At 46.9% G+C, this 15,547-nt stretch overlaps 1 protein-coding gene and 1 long non-coding RNA gene across 12 annotated transcripts in view; both read left to right on the top strand.

The window, feature by feature from the left end:
* The window catches only part of LOC118540289 (uncharacterized), a 55,896-nt gene extending 47,478 nt beyond the window's left edge, over positions 1-8,418 (top strand). The window contains exon 5 of the long non-coding RNA XR_013443260.1: positions 8,201-8,418. This is a non-coding gene — a long non-coding RNA (uncharacterized LOC118540289). The remainder of the gene's footprint in view (positions 1-8,200) is intronic.
* Positions 8,419-9,260: 842 nt separating this feature from the next.
* The window catches only part of SOCS6 (suppressor of cytokine signaling 6), a 156,728-nt gene continuing 150,441 nt past the window's right edge, over positions 9,261-15,547 (top strand). For 8 of the 11 annotated variants that reach the window (XR_013443255.1, XR_013443251.1, XR_013443250.1 and 5 more), the window contains exons 1-2: positions 9,261-9,489; positions 14,986-15,164. The gene's annotated coding sequence lies outside the window, so the exon portion shown is untranslated. The remainder of the gene's footprint in view (positions 9,490-14,985; positions 15,165-15,547) is intronic. The other 3 variants (XM_036099397.2, XM_078060176.1, XM_078060177.1) reach the window with 1 other exon arrangement.

Below are 15,547 nucleotides of genomic sequence, written 5' to 3'. Positions count from 1 at the left end.
CCCACAATTTATTGCCCTCGAACCCAGTCCCTGCCTAGTTACTTCTCTACAATTTATTGCCCTTTCTTAAAATTATATATTTATAGCCCAACTCTAAATGCTTCTTTGGGTTTTTACTTTTTTTTGAGAGAGAGAGAGAGAGAGCACAGGCGCACTTGAGTGGGGAGGAAGGAGGAGGGGAAGAAGGAGAGGAGAGATAGGGAGGACCCCAAGCCTGCTCCATGCCCAGCACAGAGCCCAACACAGGGCTCCATCTCAAGACCCTGACATCATGACCTGAGAGGAAATCAACAGTTGGCTGCTTAACCAACTGAGCCACCCAGGTGCCCCTGAGTTTCTACTTCTTTTCCACAAAGCTCCTATACCCTTAAAGATATTAACATCAATTAAAAAAAAAAAAATTATGCCTTTTTGCCTGTTATTCTGTCTTCTGTCAGTTTAATTTGCAGGATTATAATTTAAGAGGTCAGAAGAGAAGTTTTTCTTCTTTTACCCTTTGGGCTTATATCCTTTTAAGAAATAGCGGAAACACAAAAGTTCTGGTAAGGAATTAGGTTTTTATTGATGGGGTTCAGGACATCCTACCCCAAAATATGGCACCTTGACATACTGAATATTTGAAGCTGAAGGAATTTGAGAAAAGGCATGTGCAGGAAGGAGTTTCTGAGCTTTGCCCAAAGCAGGTCATAAAACACAGGAAAGACTTTCTGACCTACATGTGAAGCAGGTGAGAGGTGTCCTCCCTTGTTATCTCCAAAGATAAAGGGACACTGAGAGGAGTCTGAACACCTTGCTAAGTTTCCTCCAGTTGGCTACACTCAAACTCTTCGTCCTCTGGTATCTTGCCATGACTTTTCACTATCCCTCATAATCAGTATGAAAACACTCAGGTTTGGGGCGCCTGGGTGGCTCAGTTGGTTAAGCGACTGCCTTCGGCTCGGGTCATGATCCCGGAGTCCCGGGATCGAGTCCCACATCGGGCTCCCTGCTCAGCAGGGAGCCTGCTTCTCCCTCTGACCCTCTCCCCTCTCATGCTGTTTCTCTCTCGCTTGCTCTCTAATAAATAAATTAAAAAAAAAAAAGAAAACACTCAGGTTTCAGCAATTCATCACATCTTCATTTCCTTATGAAGACCCCCATGTTGCATAAACTATATATTAAATAAATTTCTTTATTTGTTTAAAGGGCGTCATATTAGCCCGAATTCAAGGGAGGACAGGGTCAAAGAGTTTCTGGATGTGTTTTATAATCACCAAAACTCCTTCATCTTGCTCTTAACTTAGTTGTACTCTCTGTTAAACTCCTAAGGCCGATCACATCAATTCCATTTACTTCCATGACCTCCACTCCAGTCCAAACTGCCGTCACCCTTCACCTGGACTCCTACTCTTCTTGCTTCTCACCTTGTCCAGAGAAAATCCGTTCTCCATGCAGCAACGAGACAGTTTGCACCAAACCCTGACTAAATCCCCTTGTTACTTCCTATCACTCTTAGAATAAAACTAAAGCTCCCTACCTATAGGGCTGAAATGATTTGCACCCCCCCCATTCCACCTTCGTCTTCTACCTACCCATTACCCTGTTCTAGCCACACCAGTCTTCTTTCTTCCTCAAATATGCCAAATCCTGTCACACCTTGGAGATTTTCCCAGAAGGCTTCCCTGCCTAGACCTTCACATTTTTTCTCATCCTCATCCTTCAAGTTTCAGAGCAAGGATGACTTCCTCAGAGCGGCCCTCCTGGATTGACTCTCTCTCTCTTTTTTTTTTTTAAAGATTTTATTTATTTGACAGAGAGAGACAGTGAGAGAGGGAACACAAGCAGGGGGAGTGGGAAAGGGAGAAGCAGGCTTCCCGCTGAGCAGGGAGCCCAATATGGGGCTCGATCCCAGGATCCTGAGATCATGACCTGAGCCGAAGCCGCTTAACCAACTGAGCCACCCAGGCGCCCCCCTGGATTGACTCTTATACAAGTGCATCCAACCCTCCCCCAGTTACTATCCACCCCATCACCCATTTTATTTCCTTTGTAGCACATTTGTAATCTAGAATTTTCTGTTCATTTGCTTAGTTATTTAGTGTCAACTCTTCCTTCCCCTCTCTTCCCCCATTCCCACTAAATTAAACCATTTAAGGGCACTTTTAACTCCTTATTCCTTATCCACCACACCAAGAACTATGCCTAGAATACAGTGGATGCTCAATTAATGTTTGCTGAAATATCCCCTGTACCGAGAGCTACAACTGGAACATAGTACATGTCCTGGGACATAGATGTTCAACAAATACTTGTTGGATATTGAATGAGTGGAAGCTGCCATCTTGCTCCACGCAGCTCACCAGTCTCCATGATTGGGTCTCTGCCTTCTTGAATGAGAGTGTGTGTTTATACCCTGATTTCCCTCATGCAAGAATCTGTCAGTGGAATAGGGCCCACCCGAATCCAGTATGATCGCATTTTAAATTGATTACATCGGCAAAGACCCCATTTCCAAATAAAGTCACATTCACAGGTTAGGACTTCAGCATTCAGTCACATTCACAGGGTTAGGACTTCAGCATATCTTCTGGGGAATATAATTCAACCCACGCCAGTACCTAACACAGTACTTATACTGGGGGCTCCCAGTACCTAACACATTCCCAGTACCTAACACAGTACTTATACTGGGGGCTCCCAGTACCTAACACATTCCCAGTACCTAACACAGTACTTATACTGGGGGCTCCCAGTACCTAACACATTCCCAGTACCTAACACAGTACTTATACTGGGGGCTCCCAGTACCTAACACATTCCCAGTACCTAACACAGTACTTATACTGGGGAAATTTTCTTTTCAATTTCGACTTTTCTCGGACCCCTACTTTAGTTTCCCTGCTTAGATTGGACGCCAGCCCTGAGTCTAGGCATTTCACTTATCCAAGGCTCTGGTATCATGTGGGTCCTCCAAAGCCCTTCCTCCTGAGGGCTGAGTCCTGATGTGTTTCCCAGTTTCTACTCATTCCTCAGGAGCCTACCACTAACAGACTGGGATAGCTTTCACATGACATATAGCATATTGGAGCACTAGGAAGATTAAAATTCATTCTAGTTATATAATTAAATTGTATTAAAAGCTTTTTTGTTGGGTAGAGGAGATAATCTGGGAATCTAATGACCATTTATAACGTCGCATTTTTCCTTAGAAACACTGAATTGTAAATTGAATTTATAAATTACAAATAAGCTTAGAATGGAATTGCATGGGTAAATTGGGGAACACCTAGATATAAAAAGTTAAAAATGATGCAATAATCAAATAACAATATGATAGTAATATATAGATCACCGGGTAATGACACCTAAAAGTGCTATTGCTTCTATAAAGGTATTTGTACTTTAATAACTCCAAATCTAAAGGAACGAAGTTCTAATATAGAATATTAGTCAATGTGATAGGAGGCACAGTATTTTTTTTCTTTTTTATGGTTTGCCAGGAATTTCTAATGCTTTAGAATCACAAACATATGTAGAAGTTTATTTTTCTGGAAATGTTGGCCCTAGCTTTTGAATCCAGTGAGCCAACAACTCACTTTGTCTTGCCATAGAAAGGGGATTCTCTAAGAGATGGGATTCTGCACAGCTAGCGTGTCACCCAAGGAGTGATGGCAGTTCCAGACTACCCTGAGCAGGCCATAGGAGTTCTGGCTCTCTGCCTACTGTAGGGAAGAATTCTAGTACATTCTTCCATTGTTGGCTTAATGGGGGCAGAGGTGTATACAGGGTGATTCTCTGTATTGGACATACCTCCTGAATTTCTAGGAGAGGCAAATTCATGCCATCAACTCCTCATAATAATGGGTATTTGCTAAATTTTTTCGCACTAAATCAACAGGATTACCTTACACAGTGAAAGATTCCTAAGCAGTCAGAGGGACCCTGGATCCTGGAAGTGGAGAGGGAGGAAAGAGTGAGGTATTTCTTTAAATTGTCTACAAATAGGAGTCTTTGATCTGAAATAGAGAATCATGTGAAGCTAAGCCTGATGTGCTGTGGACTCATTATATAAGAACAGTGTTTTGTTGCAGTGCTGCATTTCTGACTCAACAGGTACCCACATACCTTCTGCCAGGTCTTAAAAATCCTCAGAGCTCATTGTTCTGGGAGGTAGGCATCATTCCTTTGACTTCAGCCCATTTGCAGCTAGCAGAATCTAGCTGCTGATTAAAATAGCACAGACATTTTCCCAGAAAGCAGGTATTTGTCACTTCCCAAAGGACAAACCAGCTACCCTATATCTTGAAGTGGATCTTTAGAAGGGTTTTGAAGGCCCATTTATCACTGGGCTATTCTCAAATAGATGGAGAGAGGAATGGAATATTCATATTTACTTATCAAACATTTCTTGAGTCTCTATTGTGTGAAAAATCTTTACTCAAGGCACTAACTAGTAGCGTAATACAATGATGAATAAGACAAAGCATCTTTGGGGGCTCCTGGGTGGCTTAGTCAGTTAAGTGTCTGCCTTGGCTCAGGTCATGATCCCCAGGTCCTGGGATGGAGCCCCTCATCAGGTGCCCTGCTCAGTGGAGAGCCTGCTTCTCCCTCTCCCTAGGCTGCTCCCCCAGCTCATGTTCTCTCTCTCTCAAATAAATAAATAAAATCTTAAAAAAAAAAAAAAAAAGACAAGGGGTGCCTGGGCGGCTCAGTCTGTTAAGCATCTGACTTTAGTTCAGATTATGATCCCAGGGTCTTGGAATTGAGCCCCGCATCAGGCGCCCTGCTCAGCAGGGAGCCTGCTTCTCCCTCTCCCTCTGCCTGCCACTCCCCCCTGCTTGTGCTCTCTCTCTCTGTCAAATGAATAAATAAAATCTGAAAAAAAAAAAAAAAAAGACAAAGCATCAGCATTCAAAGAGGAGAGAGAATTGTTGCAATTTAGGGGGAAGTGCTCTAACAGAGGTTGAACCCAAGGCGGGGTTTCTAAATAGGATGACGTCACTTCTGACTGGGCAGATCTGAACCTTGACTGATGATGAGTAAGATCTTCAATAAACAGAAATAATCAGAAGGTAGGGGCAGGTGAAATGGAAGAACATTCTTGGCAGAGAAGAGCATGAGTTAAGGCCCAGGGCTGGACCTATCTGGAGACGGAGTTGACCAGTGTGACCCAGCAAAGTGTGATATAAAGAAGTGGATCATGAGGCTGGAGAGGTAGGTTGGGTCCAATTCTGAAGGAGCTTTGATGTTGGGTAACTGAGTCACTATTTTACACCTTAGGAGGAAGTCAGGGTGAACAAGGAATTTATTATCTGAGCTGAAACAATTTTGAGATGACAAGTGGCACTGTGAACATTTGTGCCAAAACAACAGTTATAACGTGGTACTAGTCTGGGCAAACTGGGACCTATGGTCACACTGGTAACTGGGAGACTCTACAAAGAGAAGCTTGAATTGGGAGGAGACTTCCAGAAAACAGCCACATGGGGCAGGTGGGCCTAGGAGTCCTGGATTCATTCCCCATGTACCACCCCAAAGTACCACAAACTGGGTGCTTAACACAACAGACATATATTCTTTCATGATTCTGAGAGCTTGAAGTATAACATCAAGGTGTTGGTAGGGCCATGCTGGCTCTGAAGGCTCTAGAGGAGGATCTTCTCTGGCCTCTTCCTAGCTTCTGCTGGCTGCCAGTTATCCTTGGAATTCCGTAGCTTCCTTGGTTGTATCACCGCAATCTCTGCCTTCCTAGCATTCTCCCTGTGTGTCTTTACCTTGCCCTCCCCTACGTATCTGCCTCTGTGTCTCTTCTCTCATAAAGACACCGATTATGTTGGACAAGGGCCTCATCCCTCTCCAGTAGGACCTCATACCAACTCAACTATATCCGCACAGATGCCACTTCCAAACCAAGTCACATTCTGAGGTTCTGGGAAGGACATGAATCTTTGGAGGACACTCTTCAACACAGTATATGTACCAAACAAGGAACCTGAACGAGTGGGGGATAGCTCAGGATCCTCAAAGACAGGAAGGCGGGAGGCAGCAGAAGGACAATGGGAAAGAGAAAGGAAGATTAAGGGTGTGGAATTTTGCTCACTTGGGCAGCTTTTCCCAGGGGCCCAGAGGGTGGAAGGCTGCTACTGCATCCCATCCTGCTTCCACCCAATTTTCTCAAGTCTGGGCTCCTTTTTTTCCCCTTCTGGAGGAAGGTAAGACATTTATTTAATGCTAGAAATCAAACCAGACTGTAAATCTGGAGATGGCAGTTCAAGTCATGACTCAGCTGCTTTTAACTTTGTCATCTTGGACAAGTCGTATGATCTCTGAGTCTGTTTCCTCCTCCATAAAATGAGGATATTGATGTTGACCAAGAAAGGTCCTTCTGGCTCTAGAAGCTATGACTTCAGGAGGAAAAGGTGGAACTATGCTCCCTGAACAGGAGAGTTTCAATAGGACCCTTTGTCATTATCATCTTTTAGCAAGTACGTATATCTATCAGATAGCATTTTTGGTTGCAGAAAACAGAAATTGGTTAGCAGGAGCAAAATGGGAGTTTATTAGAAGGCTATCAGGGGCTGGCACCAGGAACAATCTGGTCCAGGGACCCTACTAGGGTGGATCCCAGCCCCTTCCCCTCCCATCCCCCCTCCTTGTTTGCATCTCTTGATCCAGGGTTAGAATCCTGGGCAAGAGTCTAATCAGAAGTCTTAGCCCTGGGCATGCCTCTCAGCTGTGCTGAGTATAAGCAAAGATAAGATTTCCCCCAAAGGGAGATTGAGTTGCAGATAGAGGAAGGCTTGGATGAGAACACGCGTCTACGGCCAAGAAGCATGGAGATTTTAATAGTGTATTTAGCCACTAGTAACTACACTAAAGTTGTTGCTGCATTACTGATATTATTTTAATCTAACGGTTAAGAACTCATATTCTGGAGTCAGAGAGACCTAAGTCTGAATTTTTCTGGAGTCAGAGAGACCTAAGTCTGAATTTCAGCTCCGCCCCGTAGTAGCTGTGCGAAAGTTATTTCCTACTTATACACAAGAAGGCTCAGTTTCCTCATCTGTAATGTGGAAATGATAATACTGAACTTACAGATAACTTGTTAAAATTAAAGGAGGTAATACATTCAAAAGCACTTAATGCAATGCCTGGCTCATAAAATATACATTACCTTAGTAATGATAATCCTTCTGGACCAGGCATCAAATTAAGCGGTTTTTTTTGCATTATTTCATGTAATCTTCACAGCTATCTGACATAGTTCACATCAAAACCCACTCCCCCCATCCCCACCTTGCTTCTTTACAAGTAGAAACTGAAATTACAACTGAAAACCTTGGTTAAGGTCACACAACTATATGAACTATCAAAGCCAAGATGCTGACCAGCTCTGACAGACTCAGAAGCCCAGGGTTTGAGCCTATCTGCTGGAGAAGTCAGTACATTGCTGGCTCAGTGCTCACCAGGCCCGCCGCAAGGCCCACTGCTACCGTTTTCTTTAGATCAGATGACAGATCACTACCCCAGACCGCTCATCCACTTTCCCAGGGGGCTTAAAATAGAGGGGGTGGGGTTGAAAAGTTTGCTTATTATTTGTTATTACTGTTAACCTCTCTGACCATTCTATTTAGTTTACATTCACTGCAATTAGATATTTGAGAATTGAGTTGCATTTGCATCAGGAAAACAGTAACAGTACAGCTTTATTCATAAATACAGGTAAGAACTGAAGAGAACACCAGGTCTGGTGAATCACACACAACAAATGACATCAGCCTTATATATACTATTCAGTCATAAAAACCAATCGAATCACCTGATAATCCAATTTTTAAATTATTAATCTAGATTTTGTTTAGATGAATATTGTAATTAGACATTCATAGTAATTACGATAAATTAAGTAACAGCTTTATTGAGATCTAATTCAGATACAAATTCACACTTGAACATTAAGACTTTTCCCTAGCCTTATGTTTCTTTTTTAAAAGGTCCTGTTATGGGGCGCCTGGGTGGCTCAGTCCTTAAGCGTCTGCCTTCGGCTCAGGTCATGATCCCAGGGTCCTGGGATCGAGCCCCGCATCGGGCTCCCTGCTCCGCGGGAAGCCTGCTTCTCCCTCTCCCACTTCCCTGGCTTGTGTTCCCTCTCTCGCTGTGTCTCTCTCTGTCAAATAAATAAATAAAATCTTTTAAAAAAAATAAAAATAAAAAATAAAAGGTCCTGTTAAAGAAACACAACTTCTGGGGTGCCTGGGTGGCTCAGTCGTCAAGCGTCTGCCTTCGGCTCAGGTCATGATCCCAGGGTCCTGGGATCGAGCCCCGCATCGGGCTCCCTGCTCTGCGGGAAGCCTGCTTCTCCCTCTCCCGCTCCCCCTGCTTGTGTTCCCTCTCTCTCTGTGTCTCTCTCTGTCAAATAAATAAATAAAATCTTAAAAAAAAAAAAAAAGAAACACAGCTTTTAAAGTCAACAATACTTCTTTTAATGACACCTATCTTTAATAGGTTTTCATCAAAGATAACTGAATTTTTTTACTGTGGCTTCTCAATGACTAAAATTTACTGTTATTGCTATAGGTTAGTGGCGCATTCAGCCGATTTCCAAAGAAATGAGTCAAATTACCAACACTCAACTTTTCACATCACACTACCGTGAAATTCAGCGGCACAAACAATAGTGAACTATGGTATAAAACATTAAAAGTCCTAAGTGGAAAAGTAGATGGCTTAAAACAAGCAGTAAGTTTTCGCTAGGAAACAAATTCGACGATGAAGCCAGAGAAGGGGTGGGGAAGGGCTTCCCTCCGTGGCCCTGCTCCGGCCGGCGTGCTCCACTGTCCTCGGTCCCTCCCTCCCGGCGGAGCCCAGACCCGGGTCGCCGCTCCAGGTGGGCGCACCTCGACCGTACGGAGGCCGCCACCCTGCCGCGGGGGCAAAGGGAGGGCCGGCGCCCAAGGGCCAAGAAGATTCCCTTTTCTGCACTAGCCGCCCGAAGAACGCACGGCAGGAGCGGCTGGAGCAGCCCGCACGGGCTAGTGGGACGCCGGGCTGGCCGCGGCTGGGACTCCCGGACTCCAGCCGCCGAACACCCCTCCCGACCACAGCACCCCAGCCCCACCCCACGACTCCCGCACGCTCAGAGCCAGCGCGCCCCGGCCCTCAGACGCCCCTCGCGTCCCCGGGCGTCCCCGGGCCCTCGGCGCCCCCCGGCTCCCCCGCCCCTGACGCGCGCGTCCCCGCCCCCCACCCCCGGACGCCCCCCGCCCGGCCCGCCCCCCGCGCCGGGACGCCCGCCTGCGCCGCGGGCCGAGTAGAGGGCGCGGGGCGGCCCGCTCGGCTCCTCAGCTCCGGCTCCGCGCTCGGGCCCTGGCGCCGCGGCGCGCCCCTCCTGGAGGAGGAGGAGGAGGAGGAGGAGGAGGAAGGAGGCGGGAGGAGGAGTTGCGGGAGAGGAGGGACGAGCGCGGCAGTCGCGCCGGCGCTGGGCGAGGAAGCAGAGCGGGCCGCCGCCGGGTGAGCGTCTGCGGAGCCGAGTCGGGGGCTGGGTCTGGGCTTTGCTTTCTGCTCCCTCTCCTCCGTAACCCGGGAAACTGGCCGCGGGGGCTGCTTCTCCCCTCGGGGCGGCGGGGGCGGACCCGGCGCGCGCTGGGCTGGGGAGGCCGCCCGGCGCGCCTGCAGCCGAGGGTCCCGGCGGCGCGAGGCCCCGGCCGCCTCGGCGGGTCCGCGGGCGGGGGCCGGCCGGCGGGGAAGCGGCGTCCGGGAAGCCGGGCCGGGCGGGGAGCCGGGCCGGGGAGGGCCGAGGCCTGCTTCCGCCGAGCGCCGGCCCGACCCCTCGGCCTCCCCGTCCGCGGCGCGCCGGGCCGGGCCTCCGCCTTTGTTGCCCGCAGCCCCGCCGGGGAGAGGCCGGGGCTCGGCGAGGCCTGGGGCGGCGGCGCGGGGCCTGCGCGGCTCGCACCCCGCCGCCCGGCCCCGTCGGCCGGTCCTCGGGCTCGGGCTCGGGCTGCGGTCCAGGGGCCGGAGGGCGGGCGGGCTCGGGAGGGCCCAGGCCGCGTCGGTGCCGCCGCCGCCGCCGCCCCCCGCCCGCCGGGAGGTCGCGCCGGGCCCCCCGTGTGTGCCGCGCGTGACGGTGCCGCTGGATGTGATTTACTCACGCGGATGTGGGGGCTGCGGGCTTTTAAACTGCCCCTGGAACCGAGACAGGCCTTCATCTTCAATTTGCTTCAGGACTTGGCAACTTCGGGGACACCATTGTGGCTCATTTTGTAGCACAACTAGTGACATTTCTCGGTGGCAGGTCCTGGCACAAAACTTGGAATGTGTGCAGCAGGCTGGATGCCAACTTCACGTTTAGTCGGAATGTGAAATTTGGGGTTCCCGTCCCCACTTTTTGGAATTCAGGGCCAGGTGGGAATATGGGATAAAACTCAGGCTTCCGGTAAGAGATATGTAGTGTTGACTTCAGTTGGGCGTCTGTTCCTTGACTGGACGCCGGGCCTGGATGGGGCAGCGTGCCCCTGCTGAGGCGGAGGGCGTCGTGGTCCCGGTAAAGCTGAGTGGGCATCCCACGCGTCCCCGGGGCGCTTCCAGTGGCCTCTGTCACTTGCAAGACAGATACATGTGCAGTCAGACCGAAGTAAGCTGCCGTCTACGTCAGGACGAGGTGTCTGAGGTGTCCTCGACCATGGGAGGCGTAGATTCATCTGGACTTTTAAAAACCCAACAAATAACGCGAAATCCACTTAGCTTATTTGAATGAATGAATTTTAAGTGGGGTACTCAGTGCTGTGGAGAATCGTCGTTATTTAAAAACAGCAGTGGTGTTGTTGACCGAGTTTCACAGATCGAGCAGGGGAGCGTAGCCCGAGATCTTTCTCTTCTCCCGTGTGCCTTCTCAGTTTTCCTCACCGCCGTGCCATCTGCGTGGACGCGGCGACTCAGAATGTCTCTGCTCTGAACAGTGTGTCGCCTCAGCCCCTCGGCTCCAGCCTCCCCTGATGTCTCCTCCTTGCCTGCGGGGCAGCTGGCTCACGGGCCGTCCACTTGATAGCGATTCTCAGAAGGACTTATTCTCTGGGGCTCGGCAAGTGCTTTCCACTGTTGGATCTGGTTAAGGATGAGCCTTTACCCCTTTTAGGTCTCAATTCAGCATCTCTTTTGAAATACTTTTTCCCTTTATTATGACCTTTAAATGCCTTCTAAGTTGGTGGGAGGTACCTGGCACTGCCCCTTCCCCTGCTTTTAGTGGGAAGGTAGGGCCGGCCCTAAACGGCCTCCCCAGAACCCAGGGGCACACCCTCGGGTGTCACGTGGCACCCTGCCAACGCAGCACCTTGCAGGGAGTGCTGGAGAAGGGGTTTGGGTGACCTTGACCTGGGACATAGCCTTCCCGGGCTCTGCCGTGACCTGGGAGGAAAAGCTCTGCTGTGCTGACTGGATTCCTACCCATTTTGCCATCCGATTGACTATTCGTTTTAACGGCCCTCTTTCTGGGGAACAGAAGCAAGTGTCTGCTTATGTCTTGTTATGTAACTTCACTCTACAGAGAGAACTCTGGTAGTTTTCTCCGTTGTGGTCAGTTTTCAGGAAACTTCTGTGTTATTAATAGCAAGTATCTTTGGGGCGCCTGGGTGGGTCAGTAGGTGGGGCGGCTGCCTTCGGCTCAGGTCATGATCCCAGGGTCCTGGGATTGAGCCCCGCATGGGGCTTCTTGCTCGGCGGGGAGCATGCTTCTCCCTCCCCTCTGCCTACAGCTTCTCCTGCTTGTGCTCTCTCACTCTTTCTCTCTCTGTGTGTCAAATAAATAAATAAAATCTTAAAAAAAAAAAAAAAGCAAGTATCTTTTATTTTGCTCATAGAAGTAATTGTGTGATCTTATTTAAGAGTCACAATATAGTCTGAAAAAAGGAAGTAGGTCCATTTCTGAATTTGGCAATTACTGTTCTCTCAAAAATATGCGGTCATGTGGAATGGGTTGATACACAAATATGTTGAATATGAGGTCAGATAACCCCATGTTATTTATATATAGTATAACTAGTGGATGTGTGTGCATTGATTTTAATACTCAATAGCGGTAGGTAGGTAAGTAAATGACCTAAGCTAATATCACTGTTTGCTATTTTGTTTGTTGCATCTTCTATGGGAAGTGAAGATTATTTCAGTTCTTGGTCCTCATCCCTAATCTTTTTCCAGTTTTGGAAATGGCACATCTGTGGTGCCTGAGTATTTCTGTAAAATTACTCCTTTTACAAGGGAGAAATTTATAAAAACTAGTGTTATGTCATAAAAAGGGGAACTTTCTTGTATGACTAGATTGATCGAAAGAGTAAGTTCAGACAGTAAAAACGAAACAGCATTGGGACATGTTTTAAATTGTATTGACAATGAAACTGTCATTAATGTTTTTGTGGTTAATCTGTCATTCTGTACAGTAGGTTGGTTTAGCTAATATGTAGTGAAGGCTTTAGAATTAAGGGCACATTTTACTTTAAACTGACTTCAGTTTCTGTGATGATGCATACAAACATTAAATTTTACTGAATGGGGCAATTATTTTTAGGTGGCCGTTGGTCTCATTGATGTTTCAAGAATGGATGTACTCAGATAAAGTCGTTTAAGATTTGAATTCTCATGTTGCATACTGAGGACCTTTTGGAGGTGTTTCATCTTTAGTATACATTACTAGCTTTGTGACCTTGAACACATTTTTTTTTTAAGATTTTATTTATTTGACAGAGAGAGAGACAGTGAGAGAGGGAACACAAGCAGGGGGAGTGGGAGAGGGAGAAGCAGGCTTCCCGCAGAGCAGGGAGCACGATGTGGGGCTCGATCCCAGGACCCTGGGATCATGACCTGAGCCAAAGGCAGACGCTTAACGACTGAGCCACCCAGGCGCCCCTTAAACACATTTTATATCCCCTCCGAGTCTTACTTCTTTTGTGGGGCTCAAGTGAGGTTAATAAATCCACCTGACAGACTTATTGTGAATATATATTTTGTTTAAAGTAAAATCCAAACTCTCCACCCTGGGCTACAAGATTTCTGCCCAGTTCTTTCGTTCATCTTGAGCAACCCTGTCTTCCTCACCACAAAGTTACCCTCTAGCCTTTCTATTCCCTCACATTCCAGGCTGCTTCTGGCCTCCTCACCTTTGACATGTAGTTGTTTGCCTAGAATGTTGTTCTTATAGTTAGTTCATTGTCTGATCTTAATGCCAGGTTCACTGCATCAGGGAAGGCTTTCCTGACTACTCTTATAGCTCCTTCAGGAGCCCCATCTTATCAGTTTGTATGTTTTCATCATAATGTTTACTGCAGTGTATAACTATTTTGTTTAATTCTTTTGGTCTTTCTCCTCTTCCAAGTCCCACGTGGGCAGAATGTGGTCTGTGGTTCTGTGTCTCCCTAACACATCCCATGGGGACATGGTGTACAGAAAGTGCTTGTAGTTTTTACATTGTTACCTACACACTAAAGGCAAGGATTTGCTGTGTAGATGGTAGAAATTCCCATCTGAGCTGATATGCTCAGCTGAGTAAGTCATAGCCCTAATAAGGCCAACATTCTTGTAACTTCAGGGCCCAAGTCACCCTACACAGGGAGAGCTGTTTTTGTTTTTTTTTTTAAGTCAGCTCTACTCCCAACATGGGTCCCAAACTCATGACCGCAAGATCAAGAGTTGCTCTACTGACTGAGCCAGGCAGGTGCGCCAGGAACTGTCTTTACCTGTAGAGCCAGAATGTGGGTCTGAGCTCATTCAGGTGTCCAGCTGTCCAGTCACGAAGATGCACAGGCATTCATCACTTCTGGAAGAGTAGTTATCTATAGTGTGTGGAGAGTAACAACTCCAAAGCACACTTCCCTTGATGTTAGCTCACATAGCTTGATAAGGTAAACCCTTCGTTGTCTGGAAGCCCTGGCGTTCTCAGTTATGTGATGCGGAATTCAGCAGGAGGGAAAAACCTCATTTGGAATCAGACAAGTAGGCCTAGATAGCTAACTGGCTGATGATGAAGGCAGTCTTTCACAGGGATGTGGATCTAGGTTTGAATTTCAGCTCTGTGACTTTATAGGGTAGGTTTTTAAAATAAATTCTGTCTTACTTGCTTTATCTGTAAAATGTAATAGTGCCTTTCTCAGCATTGTTGTGGAAATTAAACAAGAAAATGTACATAAATGTATGGATTCAGTGCCTGGAATATAATAAATGCTAATATTAATATCAGTTTAGGGGCATCTGGGTGGCTCAGTTGGTTAAGCATCTGCCCTCAGCTCAGGTCATGATCCCAGGGTCCTGGGATTGAACCTGCTCATAGGGGAGCCTGCTTCTCCCTCTGCTGCTCCCGCTTCTTGTGCGCTCTCTCTCTCTCTGTCAAATAAATAAATAAAATCTTTAAAAAATATCAGTTTAAAATATACTGTGATTGGTTAAAAAGAGCATTCTGGGTAATCAGTAACATGTATATAAGACTTGCTTTTTCTTTCTTTTTTTTTTAAGATTTTATTTGAGAGAGAGTGTTGTGAGAGAGCACAAGCGGGGGAGCTGCAGAAGGAGAGGGAGAAGCAGGCTCCCTGCTGAGCAAGGAGCCCGATGCAGGGCTCCATCCCAGGACTGTGAGATCATGACCTGAGCCGAAGGCAGACACTTAACCAACTGAGCCACCCAGGCGCCCCAAGGGTTGGTTTTTCTTAAGGAAGCCCTGTGTGGGGAAAGGGTGTAAGATCAAAGGGACAAGAAAAATGAAAATAAAAGAGGAAAGACAGTGGGAGCTCACAGAAGTATTAATGGTGCCAGCTACTAGGATTGTGAGGGTTACAGATGTGAGCAGCTATTGAGTTGCTTGGCACTGGGTCACTGCAGTCAGTTGGTGGGAGATGTAGAACAAAAAAGGTGCTGCACTTGGCCTTCTGCAAAGCGCCAGGTTCTTGTTTTCATACTGTTGTAATATATATATTTTTAATCACTGTTAACAGCCATCACACTGAAGTGTTTTCTTAAAATTATTAAAAGGGCATCACACTTGGAGACTATGTTTGGGGAGCAGTGGCTATCCCATTGTCCTTGGGAGCAGACTGTTGAGTAATAGAGAAGAAAGAAAGAGAAGACGGCGCATCTCTGAAGGCCTGGGACACAAACCATTATCTGAGCATCAGTGAACCTGAAGATGCCATCCTGAAGTTTTTCAACAGGTAAATTTGGTCGTCTCAAGAGGCATCTGTCTATATATAGCACTTCAGTGACAACATGAGATTATATTTGATATACACGTTTATGTTTAAGGTTTCCCTTTTAAGAGAACAGAGGAATATATGGCTCCCAATGGGAAAGATGTTCATCAAAAACAATTTTAAGAATTTGATGTTATTCTTTAGAACGATTTAGAAAAGGTGTATTCACGTGCTCTAGATAGCCTGTTATTTGGAACTGCTAATGGTTGTTCTTATAGTGATAGGTATTATTTTGAGTACCCCAGTAGCACTGGATGGTTGAAGCAACAGGGTTAATACGCCAGTAAAGTAAGATGAATTCTCACTGGTATACTGTTACTTTGCATGATTTTCCTTTTGTGAAT

This window comes from Halichoerus grypus, chromosome 13, assembly GCF_964656455.1.
Source record: "Halichoerus grypus chromosome 13, mHalGry1.hap1.1, whole genome shotgun sequence".
In the NCBI taxonomy this organism is placed as follows: Eukaryota; Metazoa; Chordata; class Mammalia; order Carnivora; family Phocidae; genus Halichoerus; species Halichoerus grypus.
This window is presented reverse-complemented; position numbering and strand designations above follow the sequence as displayed.